Raw genomic sequence first — 26,833 nt, 5'->3', positions numbered from 1 at the left:
TATGTTCCAATGAGAATTTTCTCTCTGGAATATATTAGGCAAATGATTAATATGGATGAACTTCATTTTATTTTAGGGAAGAGGAAATCTCAATTTAAGATAAAGTCATAGGTAGGATCATTCATTTGTAATACTAGATCAGTAAGTTTAGAAGCATATGCAATACTTAAACATATGGGTTTTCAACCAAGCTTCACCTGGTCTTATGACCCATTCAGTATTATTTCAAACTTAAGGGTGGAACTCAAAACCACACCTTACAATCATACACCAAGACCAAAGATTGAGAAGTATAGAAATCAAGAACAGTGGGAGGAGAATACACTTCAAGAAGCAGAAGAACAGGTTTTACCTCCTTCTACTCTTCAGACTCCTACTTCTCAAACCAAGTAGGACAAGAGGCCCAGAGAAGGATCTTCATCATCAACAGTTGGAGAAAAGGAATTCATTCATTATTAGAAGAAATCAAGGATTGACTCCAAAGGCACTACTACTACTCAGGGTCAGAAGGAGCCTATCATCATCAATTTGGATGATTCACAGGTTTCCATAGGGACAAAAGAACCTGTAATCACTACTCCATCTTCTTCTTCAGCTTCACATAATTTGTTAGAAATCACTCAATCTACAGGAGCAAGTGAAACAGAGGAGCCAAACATCTTCACTAATTTCCTTGAAATTAAGCAGAAGAATGAAGCTTTAAAGGCAAATGCTTATGCATAGTTTTGGAAGAAGACTTCTACTTCACAACACAAGTTGTTGACAATTTTTGGCAACGAAAAGGGTAGAATGAAAATGGCATTTCTACAAGCTCAAGTTCCTTTTCCCAAGGCTTCTTCTGATTACAACAAGACTGTATTTTCTTTTGATCATATCCATCCAATTGATCAAATGGACATGCATAGGAAGTCTAGTGAGATTCTTTTCTCTACCATGACCAATACTGCTATGGCATTCTCAAAACTCAGAACTGCTCTGTCAAATGTGCAGTCACAATTGAAGATTGAAAAGATATCATCTTTAGCAAAGGATAACAGGGTCAAGTCATTAGAAGAATTAGTGATTAAAATTGGATATGACCCTACTGATGTTAAAGTTGCAGAAGATATTATCAAAAATAAAAATGCATATATTACAACATTGAGGAATCAACTCAAACTGCCTTCCACAGAGGACCCTCAGACTAAGGAGATAGCAGAAAGTGAACAACAAAAGGAAGAAATGCTCAAGTTGATCATTGAGAAGAATGTAAAAATAAATACCATGAAGGAGGAAATTGAGAAATTGCTTAAGGAAAAAGATAAATTTACATAGTTAGCTATAGCTCCCATTACAACTATTCCTACTAAAGTGTCCAGAACAACATGGGAATTGACATCAGCCACAACAGAATCTACATCAACAGCTTGAGGTATGAATAAAGTCTTAGAGGAGCTGACTCACCAAAAACAAGAAAATGAAAGGCTTCACAAGAAGTTGAAGAATATGGAGGTTCAGAAGATTAAAAAATGACACTCTGTGTGTTGAAGAAATGAAGAATACCCACAGGTTGACTAGAAGGATAGAAGAGTTGAAAAGTGAGCTATTAATGGATCAAACCTTGGCCCAAGCCAAGGAGAGAATTTGGACAGATATTAGTCAAGCCATAACTGAAGTATGGCTCCATTCAGATCTTCTTTTAGCAAGAGGAACTTAAAAACAAATGTCAGATAATTATTGATGAAGTTAAAGAACTTCTTAACGACAAACCAAGTGAAGCTACAAACATGATCAGAGTTCTTAATTCAAAAACCAAATCCGAGTTGCAGCAGATTGAGATTCTGGACAGAACATAAACCATTTTGGAGATCAAGAAGGTTTTGCAGAACAAGATCCTTATGACTCAGTTAGAGACGAAGTGCCAAACCTTGAATACTTTTGTTCAAAGATTTCATTTTAATTTTAATTTACTCAATCAGAGAGGACTACCAGGATTAGTGGCCCCAAATGACAGGTTGATCAGTTTGGAGGAATATTGTCAAAATACTTATACGATAACAACTTATAAAGCAAGTTTTGCAGGTACAAAGGGTCATATTACAGGAAAACAAATGTTAGAGGCTTTAGATTTTGACTTGACAATTAAGCATGAGATTAAACACATTTTTGTAAATAAGCCCACTTTTGAGAAGTACACCGAGGTTGATGAAGTTTACAGGAAATTGGTAAATCTTTCTATACCAAGTGAAGACAGATGGGATCACTTGTGTGAAGTTATCGAGTAACTTTCATCAACAATTGACAGATAGTTGGGCAGCACTTTTTGGGGACCACATCATCAACAGATTCCTAAAGGATAGTGCCAGCACTTAGTAGTTTTAAAATTCCTATAATTTTGTACTATTTTTGTATTTTTGTTTGAAAAATATATAGAACAACTTTTATTTTGTATAAATAACTCCTCCTTCGAGTTATTAAGGGTTGAACCCTTGGATGAGCTTTGAGAATAGAATTGTAACTGAGCTAGATATTTGCTTCAAGTTAATGGAAGGATTCTGAATTTGCCTACTATAGTTTGTCTCCTAGTAAGTTTTTCTTGTGTGCTTATTTCATTATGTATTTATTCATGTATTTAAGTCTTTATGCAGAGATCTGGGTAAGATCATTCTGAGTATCATTCAGTCTTAAATCCCCTATGAAGTTATAAACAATAATTAAGGACTAGTTTATAAGACTATATGTTATTAGAAACTCCTCTATATCAATTAATTGTCACACCCATCTACATTCATTTAAATATATTTTATTCTATAGAAGTCACTGTTTGCCTATATTCTTTTCTTATAACCAATCAAATATTTTGTCTGAATATTTAGCAAGTTATATTTCATCAAGACTCTGCTATTCACCCAATTTAAATCAATTAACTATTTTAGACAAATATCAGCCCTTTCATCCAACTTAGTAATTGTTAAGGCTTAAGCACCTGTTTTCAAATTATTCATAACATTGGTCATCCAAAAACTTTAAAAACAAACAAAACATTTTAGATGCTTTGGCATGACTAACTAACCTAGAGTCATCTCAGAGGACAACACCCTTCTTTTCTACATTTTTTATATACCTTTACAAATTTTCCAATAGATTTAGATCTTCCTCTAAATTTAGATCTCCCACTTAAGGAATTATTTTTATTTCTATTCTAGAAGTGTCCTCTTATAGACAAGGCATCTATGTTATGACTTTCCATGTTTTTCCATCTCATCTCGTCTAATGACAAGGATGAGTCTATGTCATCGAAACTTAAAGTAGTTGCATTACTACCTATGGAAAAAACCAAACTATCCCGTGATTTTGATAAAGAACAAAACAAATTGATATACTTATGTTCATATACAATATTAATATCAACATATAATATTTGACTTCCCATATTATTGAAGCCATTCAAATGGTTTATCACTGAGTCTCCATCCTTCATTCGTAGGTTACACAATTGTTTTCATGCAAACAATTTGTTCATTAGGGACTTAGACTAATACAAAGCCCCTAACTTGTTCCACAACCTTTATTATAGCTTCTCATAAAATATTCAATAATAAAAAATATGGGAGACACCACCGTATTTTTCTCTCTTCTTTTCAATCCAACTTTTTCTATTCTTTCATCAAATCCCCCCTTGATGCAATACCCAAATCCACAACAATCCACTGATATTTTTCCACTAAAAAATCTTCCATTTTGAGTTTCCATAGATCGAAATTCTCCCCATTGAATTTATTAATCTCTATCGTTGAAATGATTTCCATTTCCTTTCATCATAAATTTGACTTTGCAGATCTTCCACCATAACAAGGTCTAGTACATGTTGAAGCCAAACCCCTTAGCCATAAAATGTCCTCTTGAAGCCAAGATTTCTCTGATACCAAATGTAGGTTTTAACCTTGTATAATTAACTATTGAAAACATATTCTTAGTAAGAAAACAAACAATATGTGATGGAACACACACACATGTTAACATAAATATTTTATCTTGGAACCCAAACCAAGATAACCAGAAAGAATTTTTTTATGTATTCATTTTTATAGTCTTACGATACAATATGTATATCCAAAGAAATCTAAAATCCCACAATCCATTTTCCCTCAATTATAATACAACCATAGTTCCTTAATTAGAATTACAATACCATTGGTTGAACCACCATGTGCCCCAAAATTGTTAAAAGTGAAAATCATGTGGTAAAAAATGCAAAAAATGAAAATTAAAAAACACCAAAAAAAAAATAATAGATTTCCACAAAACCCCAGTGCACCTAATGCAATGTACAACACATGGAAGTAGTCTTACAAAAAGTATAACACAACCCTGACAAAAAGAGGGGATGGGAAGAAAGGGTGAGAGTTGGGGGTGGGGGGGGGAGAGAGAGGGAGATAAGGTGGGGAGGGGATATGAGGAGGAGGAGGAGAGAAGAAAGGAGAGAGGAGAGAGATGGGGGAGAGGGTAGAGGTGGGAGGGAGAAAGAGGTTGAGGGTGATACATATAGGTGCTAAGGAGGGGGAGAGATGAGGTGGGTAGAGAGAGAAGTAAAGAGATAAGGGAGGAGATATGGGGAGGAGAAAAGGAAATATTGATATAGTGAGAGAGAGGTAGAGAGGGGGAGATATTAAGCGAGTGTGTGTGTGTGTGTGTGTGTGTGTGTGTGTGTGTGTGAGAGAGAGAGAGAGAGAGAGAAATAGAGTGGCAGAATCAAAGAGAAGGGGGATGGGGGAGAGAGTGAGAGAGAAGATGGGGGAGATAAAGTGTTGGGTCCCTATACTAGTGATTACCCCATTACTATTGTAGTTATACCCCTTATTTATATTGTTGTGCCCCTATTACCCCCATATTGTTATTTCTGTGCCCCATAGAATCCCTCTATTGTTATTTTTGTGGCTTTATATTATTATTGTTAGGTCGGCTGGATTATATTGTGACTCCTTAGACTCCTATATATAGAAAGGAGGTTTTGTCATTTGTATCATCCAAGAATTGTTCATTTATGTAATGTAAAGGAGGTTGCCCCCTCGAAGAGGCTGAATTCTAAGGCGTTGATCTTTCTTTTCTATCTTTTCTTGAGCTGGTTTCATAACATTTGGTATCAGAGCTTTGGATTCTAGGGTTTCGCTGCTCCAAACAGGTCATTGTGGCATTTTTGCTATAACTTTTTTTCTGTGACGTTTCAGAAGTCGCAAAAAAACCCCATTTGAGAAGAAATCGCGCTGAACCTTGGGTCCGAATTTCAGAGATTTTCGCACAACATTTTCGGAGATATGATCTGAGGAAGTTGGTCTTTTTGCAGACTCCTGAATTACACTCAAAACAGGTGACCTGGGGAAAATCGTCATAAATTTCTTTTTGAGAATCGGATTGAAATTTTGTAAGAAGGTATAGAAAGAGGACGGACTGTAGTTTTTTTTTATATATTTTTTAGAGTCAAAGGTTGAAGCAGTGACACGTGGCACTTCATACAAGTTCGCTCTAATGAAATAGTCTATAATCAGGTCACTGCGGGAGATTGTGCATAACTCTTTCTTGGAGAATCCAATTTGGATCAGACTAGTGGCATTGGAAAGAGGACATACAAGGCTACTACAAGTCACGATTTCAGAACTGGATGATTCGAAATTACAGAGATACATCAGATTCAATATCAGGCTTCTACAAAGTAAAAAAAGGTGTGTAGTTTTTTTTTTTAATTTTTGCATAAGCTTCGTTTGAAGGAATTCAAAGGGCATAGTAAAGCATTATTATTGGTAACTGATGCCCCGAGGAAAGAAAATGCAAACACCTAGTAAGGAACCTGAAAGCTCTAGCATGACTCATGAAGAAGAGGAAGAAATGCTACATGATATATCAAAATTACAAGAACAAGTGCAACAAATGTCACGCTCACAAAAGCTAACAGATGCTAAGATAAATGGCGTGGAATCTAAGATAAAGGGCATGGAAGCTAAGATGGATGATCTGAAGACAGATTTGAGAACAGATTTGAAGACAGACATGGCAGATTTGAAGACAAATTTGACAAATTTTCTACAAGAAATACTTACTAATGGTGAAAAGGTTGTAAAGGAAACTCATGATGTGAACAAAAGAAATGTTAATCATGATTTGTTATAGACATTTTTGTGCCTTACAGCATTGAGCATGAAATGTCCATAATCTAAGGGATCCAAAGTCCCTAAACATGTTGTTCCTACCCCTAGAGGAACAAGGCTAACAAACCACAACAATTCACAGAAGTTCTCCACCAGAAACTGCTCAAAAACAAGTCAATTCAGGATCATTTCAGTGGCTACACTAGCTGTTTGCACTGAATGTCAAAGCCAACACTGGCTACCTGCGCTGAACGAGAGTGGACATGTGGCAGGCTCATTTCTCAAGGTGTCAAAACCCAGGAAGCTTCCAAAATGACACTTGCCTCAGGGAATTCGACTGGTGATGAGTAAGAGGTTCCAAATCTCCAAGTGGAAGCAAGAACCTCCAAGTGGAATCAAGAACTGACAGAGGGAGAGGACACTAGTCAGATCTCAAGCTGACTCATCCTCTCTCCAAACATCTATATATGGATCTCTCCTCCATGAGATCTAGAGGCTGGAATTTTGTTATTGCAAAGAATTGTTGTTGGTTTGAGACTGGAACTATTGGGTGCTTAATGCTTTGAAGAGGGTGAAGATAGGAATTCCATTTGCTGGGAAGGAGATGCTGGATTGGAGCCCTCTGGGTTGTATCTCTTCCTGAACCTTGTTATTCATCAATAAAGCTATCTTGGTTTCTCCTATATGCTGGTGTATTCTTGATGTATGATTGCATTAGTGTATTTGGTTTATTTCTAATCCTGAACTAGTTATGAATATGAATCCATGTCTTGTGTAGTGTTCTCTTCTTGTGATCTTGCAGAAACCTCTTGAAGCTGGGCGAGCGAGAAGGCAAGTAGCTGGGAACTCTCCAAGAGAAGAGAAGCTGGATCGAGGGACAAACATAAGACACCGATTAGTCCATCTATATCTCTCTTCATTCTTAATTCATAAAGGAAGAATACTAGAATAGCTGTCTCTGTTTGTTGCTAAGGCACTGTCACACCTTAGGTGGATAGGATCGTCTTGCATAGGAATTTTTCCCCACAACAAATTGGCGACTCCGCTGGGGAGATTTGTTTAGTCATTTTATTTATGTTTCTATCATTATTTGTTTCATAGACTCGACAGCAACAATCGAACTGCATCTGCTATTCCCGGATGCAAAGTAGACAGTTGTTGCTTTGATCCAATCACTGGACTTGTCTATGATCTGAACAATGGACTCACAAATGATTTGATGATCCTTTGTGATAGATCTTAGTACTCCCTCAAAGCATCCCTTTGATTACACCTTGCTTGTTGCTTTTATTTGGCCTAAAACAGTGAATTAAATAGCAATCTGTGACCCAGAACCTGTGGGAAACGAGAGTTTCTCCTTCAGCGCAGACCCAGTGAAGGGATTCTTCATTTCAATGCAGGTCCCGTGAAGGCTACCTGCGCTGAATGTCAAAACCCCTGTGTTGAGGTTGCGCTGAACCAATTTTTCCTAGTGCAGCTGGGGTTCTTTGCTCTGTTTTGCCTTGTTTTAATCTCTGATTTTTGCAACCTGTAACCAGCATAGGTACCAGTCTGATAATCCCTTTTCTCTACTTGAATTCCGCCTCCTTTTGTACAAAAATACTGTGAGTGTTTTTATGTGTTTGTGGCGTCATTTACAGTTTTCCTTTGCATGAGTGAAATAGTCATCCTGTAGCCCTTGATTCAGATCTGTTGATTGTGATCTTAGAAGAGAGTTCATTGGCTGTTTGCAGTTGATTATACATTTAATCTTGCTTATTGGTTTGAGTTTGTCTCCTTTAAGTGTCGAAACAAGTATTCATTTCGGAAATCGTTAAGTGTTGTAATCTCTTCTACCCTCTCTGATTTCGAAAAAATAAACTTATTTGTATTGGTCATTTAAAAGCAAATTCAAAGTTGTGCAAAAAGCTTTCTTTGTAGGCATCAATACTAAGAAAGAGGAAAACAAACACCTGCATTGTGCATTTGCATTTTGATAGTTTGCATGATTGATTTAGGAAAAGTGCATTAGAGTGTGTTGATTGCTCTTTGAGAAAAGATGGTGTCTTTCTTTTCCCTCAGTAGCTAGGATTTTCAAAGTTGAAAAGATATAAAGCTTGCTTATCATCTTTAGACTGCATTTAGGAATTGTATCATACATCTCGTGGTGAACCTTGAAAGGCAAACTTCTAAAAAGATCAACCTAAAATAAATTGAATGAACTTAACAACGCTTTGAAACATAACGCACAACATAGAGGTCTAGGCTAGAGACGTGTTCCGGCATCGTAAAGCCTGGTGACTGTCGATATCGTGGATGGTGGGTGATTCCTCCTGAGGGATGATAGCGCCAGTACGGATTGTGCTCCCACGTACCGTCGCGTATATATTGGGAGACCCCTATAGGCATAAAACCTTTATCCTTAGGAAGCCGTGTCGGCCGCCCTACTGATCGCAATGCACTGAACACAGCATTCAGGAAGATCGACCGCCCGTACCCTAAAAAGTATTCTGCGGTTTTGCGAAAAGTTTGGCACACCCTCTGCCTAGAACTCCAGAGAAGTTCCTTTTGGCCTTTTTCAGACTCTATAACAGAAAAATTCCATCCGAGCATTTGTCACTTCGGGTTCGTTAAAACATCGAAGGAGACTAGAGTCATCTTTAGCTTTTTCTCGACTCTTTAAAATTGAAAAAGCAAGTTGTGTCCAAGCGTTGTTAAAATTTATTTTAAATGGAATAATCATCACCTTTCCCTCGTTGATCTTCAAAGTTAGTCTACCTTCATCACAAAGTTCTTGTAGAATCGCTAGAAAATCTTTTGGATAGACTAAATATGTCTGAACAACCGTCGACATCCAGGACTGTGTCATCTGACACAGCAGCGGCAGAGCCTCCTGCCGCTACTCCAACGATGTTCGCTGGTATACCATCTGTCCCGGAAAATTGTCAACAACAAGCTGGAGTCCAATCAGAGACTGTTTCGACGACATGGTTAGTTCCTATTTCTTCATCCGGATTATCATCTGGTATTTCTTATGTTGAAACCCAACAAATTGATCCAATGTGTCTTCAAAGGCCAATCTACCCTTTAAGTACTGGATTGCCACCATATGGAGGCAGTATGCCTTTTCATTGTTCCCTCTCAGAGAACAACCATATGGGAGTTTACAACAAAGTTCAGGTCAAACTAGAATTACATCCAGTGGTTGGGTACCAATACTGCCTCAGCAACCAAGGGTTGTATATTCAATGCAACCAGTCCACCCTGTGTCGAATATTCCCACTATACCTGCTATGGTGACTGCGTCGCAAGTACAAGCGCTACCTGTTGTATGTCAACCCCAACAGCCTCAGGTTGCAATACAACAGCCTCTTGTCTCAACGACTCAATCACAACCTCAAGTTAGTGACTCCTTATCTGGAGCAACTCAGGGTCAAACAAGTACTATGACTCCTCATCTTGGTCAATCATCCAGTATTGGACAACAACAAATGGTCCAACAACCAGGGCTGGTTCAATCTCAACAACCGCCATTCCAGCAATCATATCAAGGACCTGAGAAACAAGTCTTTGTAAGTAATGGGCAACCATATTATAGTGGTTATGCCCATCAACCTTGTCAAAGTTGCCAGCATTATGCTGGTATGCAAATACCCACTGCTCAGGCGATTCCATCTTATCCTCGGTATGCTTCGCCTAACCTAAATCAACAGTTGCCCTTTGTAGCAACTCTAGAATTACCAGATCTAAACCGGCTGATGAATGATCCAATTGCTTATGCCCCTTGGTGGCCAGGGATTCCGCATAAACTTCCGTCAGATATTCCTAAATTTAACGAAAATCCGGGTGAAGATCCGTCGAATCATGTGATGACATTTCATCTGTGGTGTTCATCAAACACCCTGAATGATGATTCGATAAGGCTTCGCCTTTTTCAGAGGACGTTAACGGGTCCAGCGGCAAAATGGTATATTGAATTGCCTAGAGCTTCGTTCGACAACTTCAGTACCCTAGCCACAACTTTCTTAACCCATTTTCAATTACCCATAAGGTATGAAACGGGAACGGAACTCCTAACCAACTTCAAACAGACAACGGCCACTCACATATTTGATCATATACATGAGTGGCGACATCGTCGTAGGATGGTAAAAACGTACGTTCCCGATCAGCTATTAGCTGAATGGTTTATCAAGTCATTACTTCCTGCCATCACGGAAGATGTGGCAAAGGGGGGAGTCGTAACGGAAGAGAAAGTCATCGCTCGTGCGCAATATCTGGACTTGGTTTACACTCAGTCCGGCATGCTCTACGACAAAATACCTGATGCCCCTAGACCGGAATTCTCAATTCCTCCTCTTCCTAAATCAAACGATGACTCTCATGCCGGCGATTGCGTGATTGGCGCAACAGACATGAAATCGACAAAGGCTATATCTAAAAAGGCCCGTAAGATTTCCGGTCAAAATGCAAATGAGGAACTTCTTGCCTCGGAAGTAAGTGCCGTGTCGGACGACAAGGGCAAACAATTGAAGCAACCAGGGGGCAAGAAGAAAAAGAAAGGGAGAAAAAGGAAACCCCCTGCGGGGTGTCATATATGCGATGAGGATCATTGGACAGCAGATTGTCCATACAAAGCTGAGCTTAAAAGATTCTTTAAGAGTTTGAAAACCTCAGCTATGTTGATTGATCTGTTTCCAAGCCCGGGAACCGAACTGGTTGCTAATCAAAATGCTTCCCGATCCCAAGTGCTTATGTTGTCTGTATCAAAGCAGCAAAATGATGCTTTGACGAGGAATAAAGATTACAGGAATCCAAAGCTGTCGAACAACAAGGCTAATGAACAACCTAGTAGTTCGACAACAACTTTGACCGAAGTTGTACCACCCATCGTCCCTGAGCCAATGATAAAGCCGCAAAAGGGAGCAATACACAAATCGACATTTAATCCTCGTGCAAAAATAGCACAGAATTATAATATAATAGAGGACCTGGCCCAATCGCCGTCCGTTATGTCGATGCTTGAGGTACCGCAAAATTGCCTCTCCCAAGAGCAAGCTTTATTATCAGCAATAGGTGGGCTTGACCCAATGGATTCCAATCTTGTGGCCTTTAATCATAAAGGATATGACCCTCAGTTACCAGCTCAACTAGTTTTCCTTATTCAAGTGAAAGCCCTCAACAAAACTGTTCCTCGAACAATTATTGATGAGGGGGCATCTACATGTATTATGTCGATGAGTTGCTGGAAAACTTTAGGATCTCCAACCTTGTCGCGGTCTGCGACGACGTTAAAAGCATTCTACGGAAGGACATATACCCCATATGGTATCCTAAATAACTTGAAAGTTGAACTAGGAGGAAAAACAGTAGAAATAGATGTTGAAGTCATAGATGGAAATCTTGATTACAACATCCTACTAGGAAGACCATGGATATATGCCATGGCAGCTGTTGTGTCGACCTATTTTAGAAAGATTGCATTCCCTTTCCAAGGAGGGATTACAATCGTCGATCAACAAAACTTCCTCCCCAACGGTTCTCAAGTTACTGGAAGCATTCCAATGATCCATGGAAGCAATCATTCGCTCCAAAATATCGGAGTAGGTCTCCTAAAAGACCCTGCCTTAATGGGTACTTTTGCCCTACCGCCTCCGAGTAATCTGGCAGAAGTGGCCACAGTGGAATATGAAACCTTCTACATCTAATGGATTTGGACTCCGAGGACGGTTCTAATCTCGTGTCAACCTCGTTAAAAAATGAAACAAGGAGCCATGAGGATAGTTCTTTTACTGTGTCAACCTCATTAAAAAATGAAACAAATCCCCTTTTCAAGTCTCGAAGGTAAACCTTCATTCCAACCACCAAGTTGAATGCAATGAAGCTTGGGGGGCATGCACCTCGATTTGCGTTATTATGCTGGGGGCATACAAACTTATCATCGAGCAGTTTTAGCACACAGTTCATGCTCGTTAAAAAATAAACGCAAGATTCGAGCAGTTTTAGCACACAGTTCATGCTCGTTAAAAAATAAACGCAAGATTCGAGCAGTTTTAGCACACAGTTCATGCTCGTTAAAAAATAAACGCAAGATTCGAGCAGTTTTAGCACAAAGTTCATGCTCGTTAAAAAATAAACGCAAGATCTGAGCAGTTTTAGCACATAGTTCATGCTCGTTAAAAAATAAACATAAGACCGAGCAAATGTTTCCAGCCGCGTTTAAGCTCGTTAAAAAATGAACTATCCTAGTAAATAACCACTGTGAATGTAATATCATCAGCCATTAAAGCCTTGGTCGTGTTTGCACCGTCACCTCCACTTTTCCATTGGCCGATCGTTCACCTCCATATGTTTGTTTACCCATTTTGAGGAACATCTGCGAAGAGTGATTACACCTAGCCATCCTTGTGACACTGCCATGATTGGAAAATTCCAACCTGTACCTGGAATCAGCTGCTAACCCTGTTTATCACTCGTTCCTCAAAAGACGAGTCTTCTTTAAGCTCTTTTCATCTGACTCGTAAAATATGAAAAGATTGTCGAGTCCTTGGCCTTCCAGCTCGTTAAAGGGACAGGAAAAGTTATCCCTCCTCTAGATTTTAATCTTTTTGGACCTGAGGGATTATTGCACAAAAAGATCGAGCGCTTGTTTTATTCGGCTCGTTAAAACTATCGAAAACTCATCCCTTCTGTATTATTTTATACTTTTTCGGACTTAAGGGATTAGATGACGAAAAAGGACTTTTGGAGTTAACTTTATGTACCTTTTCAGACTCTCTAAAAATGAAAAGGACCGAGTTATCCTTGTCATTAGACTCGTTAAAATCACTAAATAGTGACAAACTTGTCTTTAGACGAGAACGAGTTTCACTATCGCTAGGCTCGTTAAAACATAGCGATGGGCTTGCCCGAAGGGCAGGTTATAGAACAAGCATATGTTATCCTCCTCAAGCTTGCCAAAAATAAAGAGGTACTGGTCAGCAATGACTGGGGAAAAATTGGGAGAAACTAAAGAAAACTTTGATGGTAGCAAGTCGCTCTTGAACATGACACTTTTCCTCCGTACCACAATCGGGTTGGGTTGTTTCATTCACCGGTATCAGTGTCGCACCATGGGGTAATTGCACACTTCTCCCTTAGGAGGGCACTCAGGATTTTTAAAAACTTACCACAGGGTTAAGAAGGAATTTTTTGGGATGGCCTTAAATCAGATATTCAAAAGTTTGTGGCGGAATGTTTGGTTTGCCAACAAAATAAAGTTGAAACAATTAAGACACCGGGTCTATTACAACCTTTATCCATTCCAAGCCAACGTTGGGAGGAGGTTTCAATGGATTTTATCATAGGTTTACCCAAGTCTGAGGGAAAGAGTGTCATCATGGTGGTAGTTGACAGACTTACCAAGTATGCACACTTTTGTGCATTATCACATCCATTTAAAGCCAGTACAGTTTCTACTTCATTTATGGAAACAATTCAAAAGCTACATGGAAATTCAAAGATTATTGTAAGTGATAGAGATCCCATTTTCACTGGAAATTTTTGGACAGAATTATTTTCTTGTCTTGGTACTCAGTTAGCTCATAGCTCATCTTATCATCCTCAATCTGATGGTCAAACTGAGATAGTAAACAAATGTTTGGAAGGATATCTTCGTTGCTTTGTATCTGATAAACAGACACAATGGGTCAAATGGTTGCCTCTGGCTGAATGGTGGTATAACACTTCCTTCCATACAGCAACAAAAATGACCCCATTTATGGCACTTTATGGGTACCAACCACCATCAATCACATCATATTTAAGAGAAAATTCTAAGGTTCAGGCAGTGGAACATCACATCGAACATCAACAACAAGTCCTCCAACTCTTAAAGGATAACCTCGTGTTGGCACAAAATAGAATGAAACAACAGGCAGATCAACATCGCAGTGAAAGAAGTTTTGATGTAGGTGATTGGGTATTCCTACGGCTACAACCATATAAGAAAATGTCCCTAAAGTAAGCTAAGAAGGATAATAAATTATCACCAAAGTATTATGGTCCGTAAAGGTGTTGGAAAAGATTGGTACTATGGCATACAAATTGGAGCTTCCTGCAGCTTCTCGATTGCACCCAGTTTTCCATGTTTCATGTTTAAAGAAGGTTATAGGCGACAAGCTCCCTGTTCAAACAATATTGCCAGAACTTGACGAGGAAGGAAAAATTATATTGGAACCGGAAGCAGTGACAGAAACAAGAACTCGACAGCTACGAAATCGATCAATTTCAGAGTATCTTATCAAGTGGAAGAACTTATCCGCTGAAGATTCCACATGGGAGGATGAGAATTTTATGCAGAAGTATCCAGAACTGCTCAAGCGTTGAGGACAACACTTTTTTGAAGGAGAGGGGCAACTTGGGTCCCTATAATACTAGTGATTACCCCATTACTATTGTAGTTATACCCCTTATTTATATTGTTGTGCCCCTATTACCCCCATATTGTTATTTCTGTGCCCCATAGAATCCCTCTATTGTTATTTTTGTGGCTTTATATTATTATTGTTAGGTCGGCTGGATTATATTGTGACTCCTTAGACTCCTATATATAGAAAGGAGGTTTTGTCATTTGTATCATCCAAGAATTGTTCATTTATGTAATGTAAAGGAGGTTGCCCCCTCGAAGAGGCTGAATTCTAAGGCGTTGATCTTTCTTTTCTATCTTTTCTTGAGCTGGTTTCATAACATAAAGAGAAAAAGAGAGGTGTGGAAGAGAGATAGAGAGAGGGAGAGAGGATAGGAGGGATGGAGAGAGGTAGACAATGTGTGATATTTTGTGGGATGGGGGTAGTGAGGTATGGAGAAAGAGAGAGAGATGAAGGTATTAAGGGATGGAGGGGGAGAGAGAAAGGGAGGGATAGGGAGGGAGGGAGAGTGAAGAATATAGAGAGAGAGGAGGGAAGAGTAAATGTGGTAGAGATATATAGATATGGAGGGAGAAAGAGAGAGGTAAAGAGTGTGGTATAGAGAGAGAGGGAGATATGGGGGAGAGGGGTAGATAAGGATACATCAAGTGAGTGAGTGAGCAGTGAGAAAGGAGGAGGAAGGGAGAGAGGGGGAGGGAGATACATCAAGTCATTGATAAATTGAGTAAGAGAGAGAAATAGGGAAGGAGTGAGGGATGGAGAGAAAGAGAGAAAAAGGGAGATCTAAAGAAGGGGAGTGAGTGAGGAAGAGAGAGTGATTGAGAGAGGGGGGGTACATAGTGAGGGAGAGAGAGGAATAGATATTGGGAGGGTGGGAGAAAAAATACACACACACACAGAGGAAGTGATCCAAATTTATGAAAGGAATGAAATGATATACAAATTTATAACCAAAATACATAGATACAGTAAAACTTGACTTCTATTAATAAATGGAAAATGTTGAAATTGTATAAATGTAGAATGAAAACAAACTAGGTCAAATAGTAGTAGTTTATCTTTGAGAAGAGATGTGACAACTATGTACCTTTGCTAAATTGTTTTTAAATGAGGCTCATAAGCCTTTTTATCATAAACAAGTAATGAGAAACCATCAACATCCAAAAACCTAATCATAGGAGATGAAGTGCCAAAAGGCTTATGGGCCCTGGTGGGGTAAGTTGGAACATCAACTTCACAAGATCATAACATCGGCATACGATCTATGTTAAGCATACATGATAGCTTGTTGGAATTGTGTATTTCATAAATAAATTTTCCAACTGCACCCAACGTTTTGTAATTTTTTATGCCCGTTTCCCCCAAACATGCCATTGAGGGCCTCAAAATGGCTCCAGAAGTTCAGGACCTAAAAAATTGTAGAAAACTTCTAAAATAGAAAATTTTATTGGGAGCTGGTGGAATAGGTGTGTGGACACTAATATCCACTAATATTAGGAAGAGGGTAGAGAGGGAGGGAGAGAGTTAAGGAGAGAGAGGATGGGGAGAGTATGGAGGAGAAAGAAGGAGAGAAATAAGGAAAGAACGAGATAGGGAGGGGGTAGAGAGGGGGGTGTAATGATCAATCAAGAGAGAGAGAGAGAGAGAGAGAGAGAGAGAGAGAGAGAGAGAGAGAAGTACAAATTGAGAGGGAGGGGTGGGGAAGATGAGGAATTAGAGAGAGATAGGGAGACAGAGTGAAAAATAGTTGACGGAGAGAGGAAGCGGGGGAGAGAAACACAAAGTAAGAGGGAGGGATAGAGAGGGAATTATAGATAGGGAGAGGGGGGGAAGAGAGAGCGAAGGGGGGGGGGGGCAGGGGGATAAGGGGGAGAGAGGTGGGGGAAGAGGGAATGTGAGAGAGAGGGATTGAAGAGGGAATATGAGAGAGGGAGGTGGGTGGAGAGGGAGAGGAATGTAGAGAGAGAGAGAGGAAGAGAGGGAGGCGGGAAGGGATATAGACGGAGAGTATTGGGTGAGGTAGGGAGGGAGAAGGAGAGGGAGAGTGGGGGGATTAAGAGAGGGAGGCAATGAGAGAATTAAAGTGAGGGAATGGGAATAAGGTGGAGATAAAGGAAGAGAGAGTAAGTGGGGCATAGATAGAGATATAAAGAAATTAAAGGGTGGGGAGGAGAGAGAGAGACAAGGGTAAAGATGGGGTAAAGAGAGAGTGATATAAAGACATAGTGGTTGGAGAGAGAAGGAAATATAGAGGTGGAGAGAGAGAGAGAGAGAGAGAGAGAGATGCCAAAGTTTCCTTCATTGACCATGTTCCAAGTAGTGATACTCATGCCCATAACTAAAAATATTTTAATGGTTTCCATATACCAGCTAGAAGGGAGATGATAATCATAATACCTACTCCATTTTTCTCCCTTGACCATGCCTAATGCCCCACAACCCATAACTGGTGCTCCAAAACTTCTAATGATTTCCATATTCCAACTGAGAGGGAGAATGCCTAAGAGATGCCATCTATGGTGGTTTGAGGACTCATTGGCAGTTTTTTATCCCTATAAATTACATTTCAGGTCTACTTAGCAAGTTTCATCACTTGACCCTAGTCCAAGCCTTAAGACTAATACCTACTTCTCCAAAAACCCTAATGGTTTCAATATTCCCATTAACAAGTAAATGAATCACTTTAAAGGTCATGCATGTGGGTTCAAGGTGTTGTTCATGGTTTTGGATGCAAGAGTTCAAGGTGTTCTTTGTTGATTTGGCCTATGTTTGGGGATTTTAATTCCACTAAGTGGTTTTAAATAATAGGTATGTGTCTCAGGGTTGGGTGTGTGTTATATACTTTACATGGAAATCTCATGTACAATACATATGCACCAAGGGAATTGCAAGGGGAATCAATTAGGCCCCTTTTCCTAGGTTCTTACCCTCGACGAAATTTTTTGGGATGTTCCTTCGAGGTTTAAAACTTATTAGGAACACACATGCATTTGTAATAACACATTCACATTATTAGGAATGTGTTTATGTTATTAGGAACATGCAACGTTACTAAAATACACACTTTTTTTTCATTTTATGTTTTATGGATGGGAGCGAGAACTCTAGCATACATGTTCCCTAATTTGGTTTCTTTATATTTAAGTTTGGAGTGATAAACTTGGTTATTTGGACTACAAATAGATTAAAACATCCAATTTTCTAAATACCTCTGAATAGCTCTATGTTTGACTTCTTTTTGTATAGGTGACACAAATTGGATGTCCGTGAAACTATAGACATGTATACAGTTAACCATGCAAATATATATATATATATATATATATATATAGACAGATATATATTTGTGTTGACATATATCTTTTTTTTCCAAGGAAAATCAAGGTAGATCCACTCAAGGGAGATCACATCCTGCTAGCCAAACTAATTAGAGCCTAACCTTGAGGGAATTAAGGAGAATTGGCCACGTGGCCTCCCAATGGCAAGGTGCTTTAGCAAGGGGACCTTGACCAATAGAGCTAACTCTTAGGGCTTGTTAACCTCGACCTTTGTCCTGACAATGAGTCTTGGTATAGACTAGAAACATTGACATTCAAATGAATACTGTGGAATTTTCGACATCTCAGATTCAAAATCAACCCCACAAAAATCTGCAAACCCTAATATATCCTAATCCTAGAATACATTCATCTTTTATTGCTACTATAACTTTTCATCAACTTAACCATATTTAAAATAAGATGTATCATCTAAAATAATTGTTCAGTAATCATTTTTAAAATAAGACCTATAATTTTAAAAATAAAAATTATTAAATAGTGTTAAGAACTTGGTAATGACCTTTTTGTACTATAAAATTAATATTATAAATTTTGAAAACTCCTCTTAAACAATTGGTGTATCCTCTGAGGATGGACTCACTTGCAAGTCAACTTAACCATATTTAAAATAAGATGTATCATCTAAAATAATTGTTCGGTAATTATTTTTAAAATAGGACCTATAATTTTAAAAATAAAAATTATTAGATAGTGTTAAGAACTTGGTAATGACTTTTTCATACTATAAAATTAATATTATAAATTTTGAAAAATCCTCTTAAACAATTGGTGTATCCTCTAAGGATGGACTCACTTGGAAGTTCGAAACGTTGGGTTAAATAAACTCTATAAATAGGTTATTCCTCTCTTATCTATAAAATATTCCCACATTTAGCTATTGTATTTTTTATATATTTACAATTAAAAAAAGTATATATATATATATATATATATATATATATATATATATATATATATATATATTTGTTAAATAGAATTTTCATAAACCTATAATCTTTTTACACTATATTCAAATTTATTGTAATGAATCACTCCAAATAAGAAACAACCCACATATATAGCTAAAACCACAATTAACATACTACTACCCTCTCTCTTTTTATATATAGGTAAGTAAGGACCCTACCTACCTACCTCTATATATATATATATATATATATATATAAAAGAATCACTCTAAACCACCCACCCACACGCACATATATATATAATGTAAACATCATAAAAAAAACATACTACTACCCTCTCTCTTTGTGTATATATATATATATATATATATATATATATATATATATATATATATATATATATACACGTCCTTATTTTTTCTATATATAGGGAGGTAAGGACCCTCTCATGCCACTTTCTCTTTCTATATATATAGGTAGGTAGTTAGGGTGGTTTTTGCGCCCAAAGGTGCTCTAGAGACAGTATAGGTTACATGTGTAGATGTAATGTAAATATGTAAACAATTTTAAATGCCGGCCCAACTAAAAAATAAAAAATATTAAAAGTGATATCCAGGATGAGTGTAAACAATAATAATAAAAAGTTAAAAGTAATATAAACCTAGTATGGAGGATGAATGTAAACATTTAAATGTTGGCTCAATTAATAATAAAAAGTTAAAGTAATAAAAATAATAAAATTCAATTTTTTATATTTCAATTTTGTTATTAACTTTTGAATCATCTTTGTTCCAATACCATGGGTCAATACCATGGATTAGTAATACCACATGCACAAAAACTATAACCTATTTCACAACCAAAATATTTTATAACAATACTAGATTCTTAACTATGGATATCCATCCCCACTTTACCACAGATATTATTAACGTCTAAAACTAGACTTTGTTACAATACCATGGGCCAATATGATAACTTATCAATACCACATGCACCAAAAACACAACTTATTTCACAATCAAAATATTTTATAATAATATGAAAATATTCTTAACTATGGATATTGATCCCCACCTTACCATGGATATTATTAACTTGTAAATAGGTGTTGTTACAATACCATGGATATTATTAACTTTTAACTAGGCTTTGTTACAATACCATGGCTTATCAATACCACATGCCTAAAAAACATGTCGTAGTCTAAGAAGACCACCTTTTTGCCCTGAAAGTAGTGGAAATTCCGGCTACATTTTGAGAAAATCCAACAAGAATTTTTGTAAATCCAAGTTATAGTTTTTAAACTTCAAAATTTTAGGTGCCCTATACTTTTCTGATGGTATTGAATCCATTTCCACCATCAAAAATATGATTCAAGCACTGCCTCTACAAGATTTTTTGAAATTTTTTTGCCTGGCCACTTTTGGTCGTGCAAGCAATTCCTCTGGCTCCCTAGATGACTCCAAAAAACATAACTTATTTCACAATCAAATATTTTATAACAATATGACAAGATTCTTATCCATAGATATTGACCCCCACTTTTGCCATTGATATTTGTGAATAGGCTTTGTTACAATGGCAAAAAACTCTAAACTTATTTCACAATCTAAATATTTTATAATAATATGGCAAGGTTCTTAACCATGGATATTATTAACTTGTAAATAGGTTTTGTTACAATACCATGGGCCATGGCTTATCAATACCACATGCCCAACACATACCATGGGCCATGGCTTATCAATACGACATGCCCAACACACACCATGGGCCATGGCTTATCAATGCCACATGCCCAACACCCATAACTTATTTCAAAATAAAAATATCTTATTTTTATTTTATTTTATAACATTTTTTTAATTGAATCTAAAATGAAATAGTTATAATAATTACTTTTGAGATATATCCTCATGACTACTAAAAATATTCCCGTAGAAATTAAATTAAGGTTTTAATAAAGTTAAAAAAGACATGAAATTTATATAATATAAATAATATTATTAAAATCCAGTATAGATCCATCCTAACTAAGGATTTAAGTGATGAGAGCAAGCAAAGTGAATAACCATAATAGAAGAAAGAGAGTGCATTGTTTTTTAAGTATTTCATTATTGTATTTTAGTTGACATGATTGATCCAAAATATAGGTTCAGTAGCTTACAACCAATTAAGTTTTTTTTAATTTAGGTACTTTCTTAAATACAATACAATGGGATCAAGTTTAAGAGAGAGAGGGGGAGGGGGGTGAGGAGAGAGGAGGAAAGAATAGAGCGAGAGAGAGAGAGAGAGAAGGGAGAGATGGAGAGAGAGTGAGGGAGAGGGGAGAGGGGGGAAGACAAGTAAGAGGAGAGGAGAGAGATAGGGAGAGAAGGGGAAAAGAGGGAGGGAGGCACAAAGATGGAGGGGAGAGAGAGATGGAGAGAGGGACAAAGATAGTAACAAAGTTGAGAGAGAGAGAGAGAGAGAGAGAGCGAGAAGGGAGAAAGAGGGAAACACAAAGATGGAGGGGAGAGAGAGAAGGAGACAAGGAGGGAGATAGTGACAGAGTTGAAGGGAAGAGAGAAAGAGAGAGAGAGATGGGGTGGATGATGGGGGGAGAGACAAAGCGAGGTGGGAGAGAAAGGGAGAGAGTACTCAAGAGAGAGAAGGAGAGGGAGTTGGAGTTGGAGGGGGAGAGAGAGGGAGGGAAGAAGAAATACATAGAGGGAGAAAGGTGGCAAGGGAGAGGGAGTGACAAAGGAGCAATGGAGAGAAAGTGAGAGAGCGAGGTGGGAGAGAAAGAGAGAGTACTCAAGAGAGAGAAGGAGAGGGAGTTGGAGTTGGAGGGAGCGAGAGAGGGAGGGAAGAAGAAATACATAGAGGGAGAAAGGTGGAGAGAGAGGGAGTGACAAGGGAGCAATGGAGAGAGAGTGAGAGAGGAGAGCGGGAGGGAAGAGAGAGAAAGAAAAGGGGAAGAGAGAGATAGACAAAAGGGGTGAGAGATAGATAGAATGTGTATGTTTGGGGAGTGAGATAGAGAGGGGGAAATAAGAAAGAGACACATAGATACAAATATAGATATCATATAATTTTATATAACCAGCCTAGATCCATCTCAACCCCGAATCTATCAAGCGTTAAGAGGGATCAAATCTCTCGAAGTGCAGTACTTTCCTCAAATCCGCACTCAAAAAATAGATTTACACTTCGAGAGATTAGATCCCTCTAGACGTTTGATAGATCCAAATTATAATAGATCTACACTGTATATATATAATAAATTTGATATAAAATATATATATAACATTGCAAAAATAATCTTAATTCTTCAAACATACAACTGTATTATATATATATAAACATTGCCACGGAAAAGTCTTATTTTTTCAAACATCAAACATAATATCTCTATTAAAAGCAATTTTATTACAGACCTCTATGGACATTTTTATTCCAAATTGCTACGCAAGCTGCATCCCAACATTGCACATTGGCATAGAGAAATCTTAATTCTTCAAACTTCACACAAAAAGGATTTATGTATTAAAAGCAATTTTAGTACGGACCTATATGGACATTTTTATTCCACATTGCTACGCAAGCTGCATCCCAACACAAAGCACAGCATACTCTGTTGCAGGTGTTAAGCTCCATTCTTTTTGTTAGCGGTTAGAACTAATTTTAGAAGCGTATGTGATTTTAATATAGGATTTTTAAAATCTTAATTTAATTATTAAATTGTGATTTTATTATCTATATTTTAAAATAATTTTTTTAAAATTTTAATTTAATTATCAATAATAATTAAGTAGATAAGTAGATAGTAAGGATTAATTTTTATAAAATATTTTAATAGTATGTATAAATGAAATGTTGGGATTTATTTTCAAAGCAATTATGTATTTTTTCCTTTTTTAATTAAATTCATTAAATAAAATATGTGTTATGAATCAGTGTCATATGAAAAGAGTTAATGGTTTTTTAGACATGGTATTGATAAACCGTGATATTGGCTCATGGTATTGTAACAAAGCCAATTTATAGAAAAAGAATATCTATGATATAGCGGGGTTGAACCTGTTAGGTTTATTAGAGGTTGTTGAGATATTCTCTCAACCTATCTCTTGAAGATTGGAAATAGTTGGATCTAACTCCAACTATATAAATGTAATAAATTTGAGTTTGAAAATAAAGGAAACTAGTGTATGTTGTGTAATTAAAAATTCTCTCCGGGAACTAGAGCATGTAGCTATGGGTTTAACTCCCTAAGGGCACAGGTGTCTTGGTCTTTGTGTGAGATTTTATGTGTGAATATTTGTTGTGTCCCTGTGTGGATTGTGAATTGCTGCACTTTCTTCATATGTGCAAGAAGATGATAATTCGTTTCTTCTTCAAGCTCTAAGAAAGGTTTTTGTTGTATTTTTTGTAATGATAAAGGTTAAATTGTTGATTTTACATAGAAATCTCAAAAGAACCAAGATGGTAATGTTGCTACAATAGCAAGGGGCGATTTTGATCTAGAGAGTCTTTTGCAAGCCATTGTCTCTGTTAAGGAACAAGATAAGTTGGTTGTTGAAATGATGATATATACGATCTTTAAACTTCATCAACATATAGGTGTTCCTATGAAAAAGAAAAGAGTTCACAAAACTTATTACCAAGGACTACCATCAATGGTAATCACCTACGCTCAAAAGAAATTTGCAAGCATTTTTTGGCAACAAAATGAAAGAGTTACAACATTCTCGACCGTTAATGAGTAACAATGTACATTCAAGTCAACAATCAAGCTAGTATGATGTGGATTTTGTCGCTAGAGACTTCAGTGCTGCTTCAAGTGAAGGTGGTGTTCTTGTGCCCCTACTATAATGTCGACAGGGTACTTGTGCAGAGCTCCATATGAAATAGTGCTATGGTTGTGACTATGGAAAATTATATGTATGCAAAATGCAAACCATTGTGTAGTTGTAAAGCTATGTTTTTCTAGGGGCATTATTCATTGAGATGCTTGCTCTCTTCTTCTAACGACCGATAAAATATAGCAGTTTAATACTAGATTTAACATCAATAGCATTTTCAGGGAACAAATTGTCAATGCTAAACCATGGTATGGTTAATATGTGTTTTCAAGAAGAGGAAGTGACCTTGATCATTTCTTGCAAAGTAGTAGTGTTTTCATCGAGAACTATAATGAGCACCATTGTGGTTTAATGGGAAGTATGAAGGGTCAATTTGTTTTCCAGCCAAGAATTTTAGCAAACTATAAGCAAAATGTGTGTTTCTTGCATAATATTTCAATTTATTTTGGTTTGTAAAACATGAAGAACCAATCATTGAACAAAGTAACATAATTTAATTTGGTGGTTCTTGACGTTCTTCGGTGCCTCAAGATTTGACATCATTAATTTGATTATGACTACAATTTGTTATAAGTTGGTGATACTTATTATTTGTAACATACATGCTTATCCCTAGTCCCAAATAAGGGTAGTAGGAGGCAGTTACTAAACTGACCTGAGCTCTAGTGTCCCGTTATGGAAATGGGGTCTAAAATTTTCAACCTTTTTCAACTTTCTCATAACCTAAAATAGATGACTTTGTTGTGTTTGTCTCATTGAGACCTTTCCAACAACATAAATTTTGTCTCAATCCAACTCCTAGATCAAAAGATATGGCCATCCAAAGATTTTCATATGAGAATGCCGCATCATATTGACCTACCACGTGGCACCCACATGGCTACCCCAATTGTCTACCATGTCACCACCCATATGGTAATTCCACACAGTTTTTGACCCATTCATACTGGGGTCATGTGTTAATACCCTTTCGGTGTTCCACATGGACCAACCCACACACACGCACGCACACACATATAATATTTATTCAAACGAACATGGGTGTGGGATTGCTAAGGCCACGTAACCCTAGGGCTTAAAGCCCAGGAGTTCTACCATGTCCTCCAGTCAAAATCGCTAGGGTCCAGGGTTCTGGGGTGATGTCATATATCATCATGCCCTCCACATGGCTTGGGTCCCACATAAATATTGAACCCTTGGAATTATATGTTTTTCACATTATATGCCATTCGGAGTTTTCCATCTTGAAGCACCAATGCTCAATCTCTGACCCCACCCACCACGTTGTCCCAACATTTTGACCCTAGAAGGATTTTCCCAGCCTCCCATTGAATTCTTCATGGTATCAAACCTCTGGGGAATGTGGATGGCTATACAATGCTTCGATCAAATTGTCAATCCAAATGCCTTTTTCCTTTATGCTTAGACATGGCTCCTAGTCATAAGGTGCTTAAGTTGCATGTTTTTTCACACTTCTATGGGCACGAACTTCTAACCCTTGTAACATAAATGCCTATGTATATAATGCAGTGTTTCCACCCTTGACATTTAACCATTAATTCACTATGGGAGCCTTTTCCCCAGTTGGGTAGCATATTCCATAATACATATAGGAGCATATTAAGTCTTTTTAGGGCTACCCTTCCTAAGCTTCAATTACATGAGCTTTGTCAAGACTCGTCACACGGTCATGACCATTAGGCCACTACACACACACACACACATATATATGACTACCACTCTATCTCTTTTGAGCATTTTAATAAAACTCCAACTAGTCTCGACCATATATCTGTATATGCATAAACTAAACACAGGTTAGTCTTGGACACATAAATACACACACACATATATATAACATTTCCTCCTAAGATCATGGGTAAACACTAGCCTTCTATCCAAGTTATTTTAGTGCAAGCATCCATTGAATTGACAAAAATATGTCTATCTCCTCTGTACACGACCATATAACTCAATTCAAAGATCATGACGAACACAAGAGCAACCCACTCCTAAATATTGACTTAAGCAATTATCAAATTTGTTTCCAACAAATAATAACAATACAGATAGCATAAATAAGCATTAATATATCAGCCTTAAGGGATCAACCATCCCTCGTCATTTGCACAAAATTCAACATGATTTATTCACATACGGATTTCAACATTCCTCAATAGTAACATAGACACTAAGCTTGCACATTACCTTATGCAAAATCCCAAGCCTTCCTACGCTCATAAGATTAGAAACATAACTTATTAGAACTTCTTTTAATAGGGTATATTCATTACATATTTACCCATCTCTTCAATGTTTAGACATTCAGACTATAGTTCTTGTTAAACACACTTGGAATGTAGACAACAAATAGGATAAATCATTAGTTTCAATTCTATTCACAAAGATATATATTTATACAATTTTCCATGACCATTGGATTCATCTTCCAAGGTATCTTGGACTCTAATGACTGTTGACATTCGACCACACCAACCCTTAGCGGATTAGGTGTCCAACATTCCCCCCCTTAGTCTGAAGGGGTATATAAGAGTCTAAGAAGAGGGCTATAACACAAGTTTGCAATAATGCATGAGAACAATAGGTTGAATGAGCTCTCTAAAATGATGATATGAGGTGGGAGAACTCAAGGTCTCAATTGGTGGTGGTTTAAGGATGACCACCTGTTAGACTCAGTATTTGCATACTGCCATTAGTGATTAAAACACCTCTTTTCATATCATATTAGGGTCCCATTCAGAAATTTTTGTCATTCCACCTAGGTCCTCATTCAAAAATTTACTCACTGATGGTAGACCTAGTAAAAAAACCTCACTCTCCCTCAAAAATCAATACTTGTTGGCCCACTTTCATGTCTTATTGGGCATACATCAATCATAAAATCTTATTTCACCATGTCTTTATGTTAGTCAAGTCACCATGAAGTCTGCTCATTCAAGGCCCCATTAGGTCACTAGGTTTCATTTTCCAAGGTTCAATAATACAACATTTCTAATCTAAAAATGAGATCTTAGATTAATATTAAGGTATTACAGACTCATGTGCAGGATTTTCCTATATTTCTTAGTGCAACGAATCAAAAAGATTGCGAATAATATAGATAATGAGCAGTTAAAGAAACATAACAAACACACACACATAACGCAACAAATAATCAAGGAGTTAACCCAAAACTCTTGGGCTACGTCTCCTGGTCCAACTTTCAGT

The sequence above is a fragment of the Pinus tabuliformis genome, chromosome X, assembly GCF_031772625.1.
Source record: "Pinus tabuliformis cultivar Carrire ecotype Pingquan chromosome X, CPIR1, whole genome shotgun sequence".
In the NCBI taxonomy this organism is placed as follows: domain Eukaryota; kingdom Viridiplantae; phylum Streptophyta; class Pinopsida; order Pinales; family Pinaceae; genus Pinus; species Pinus tabuliformis.
Note: the sequence above shows the minus strand (reverse complement) of the source record.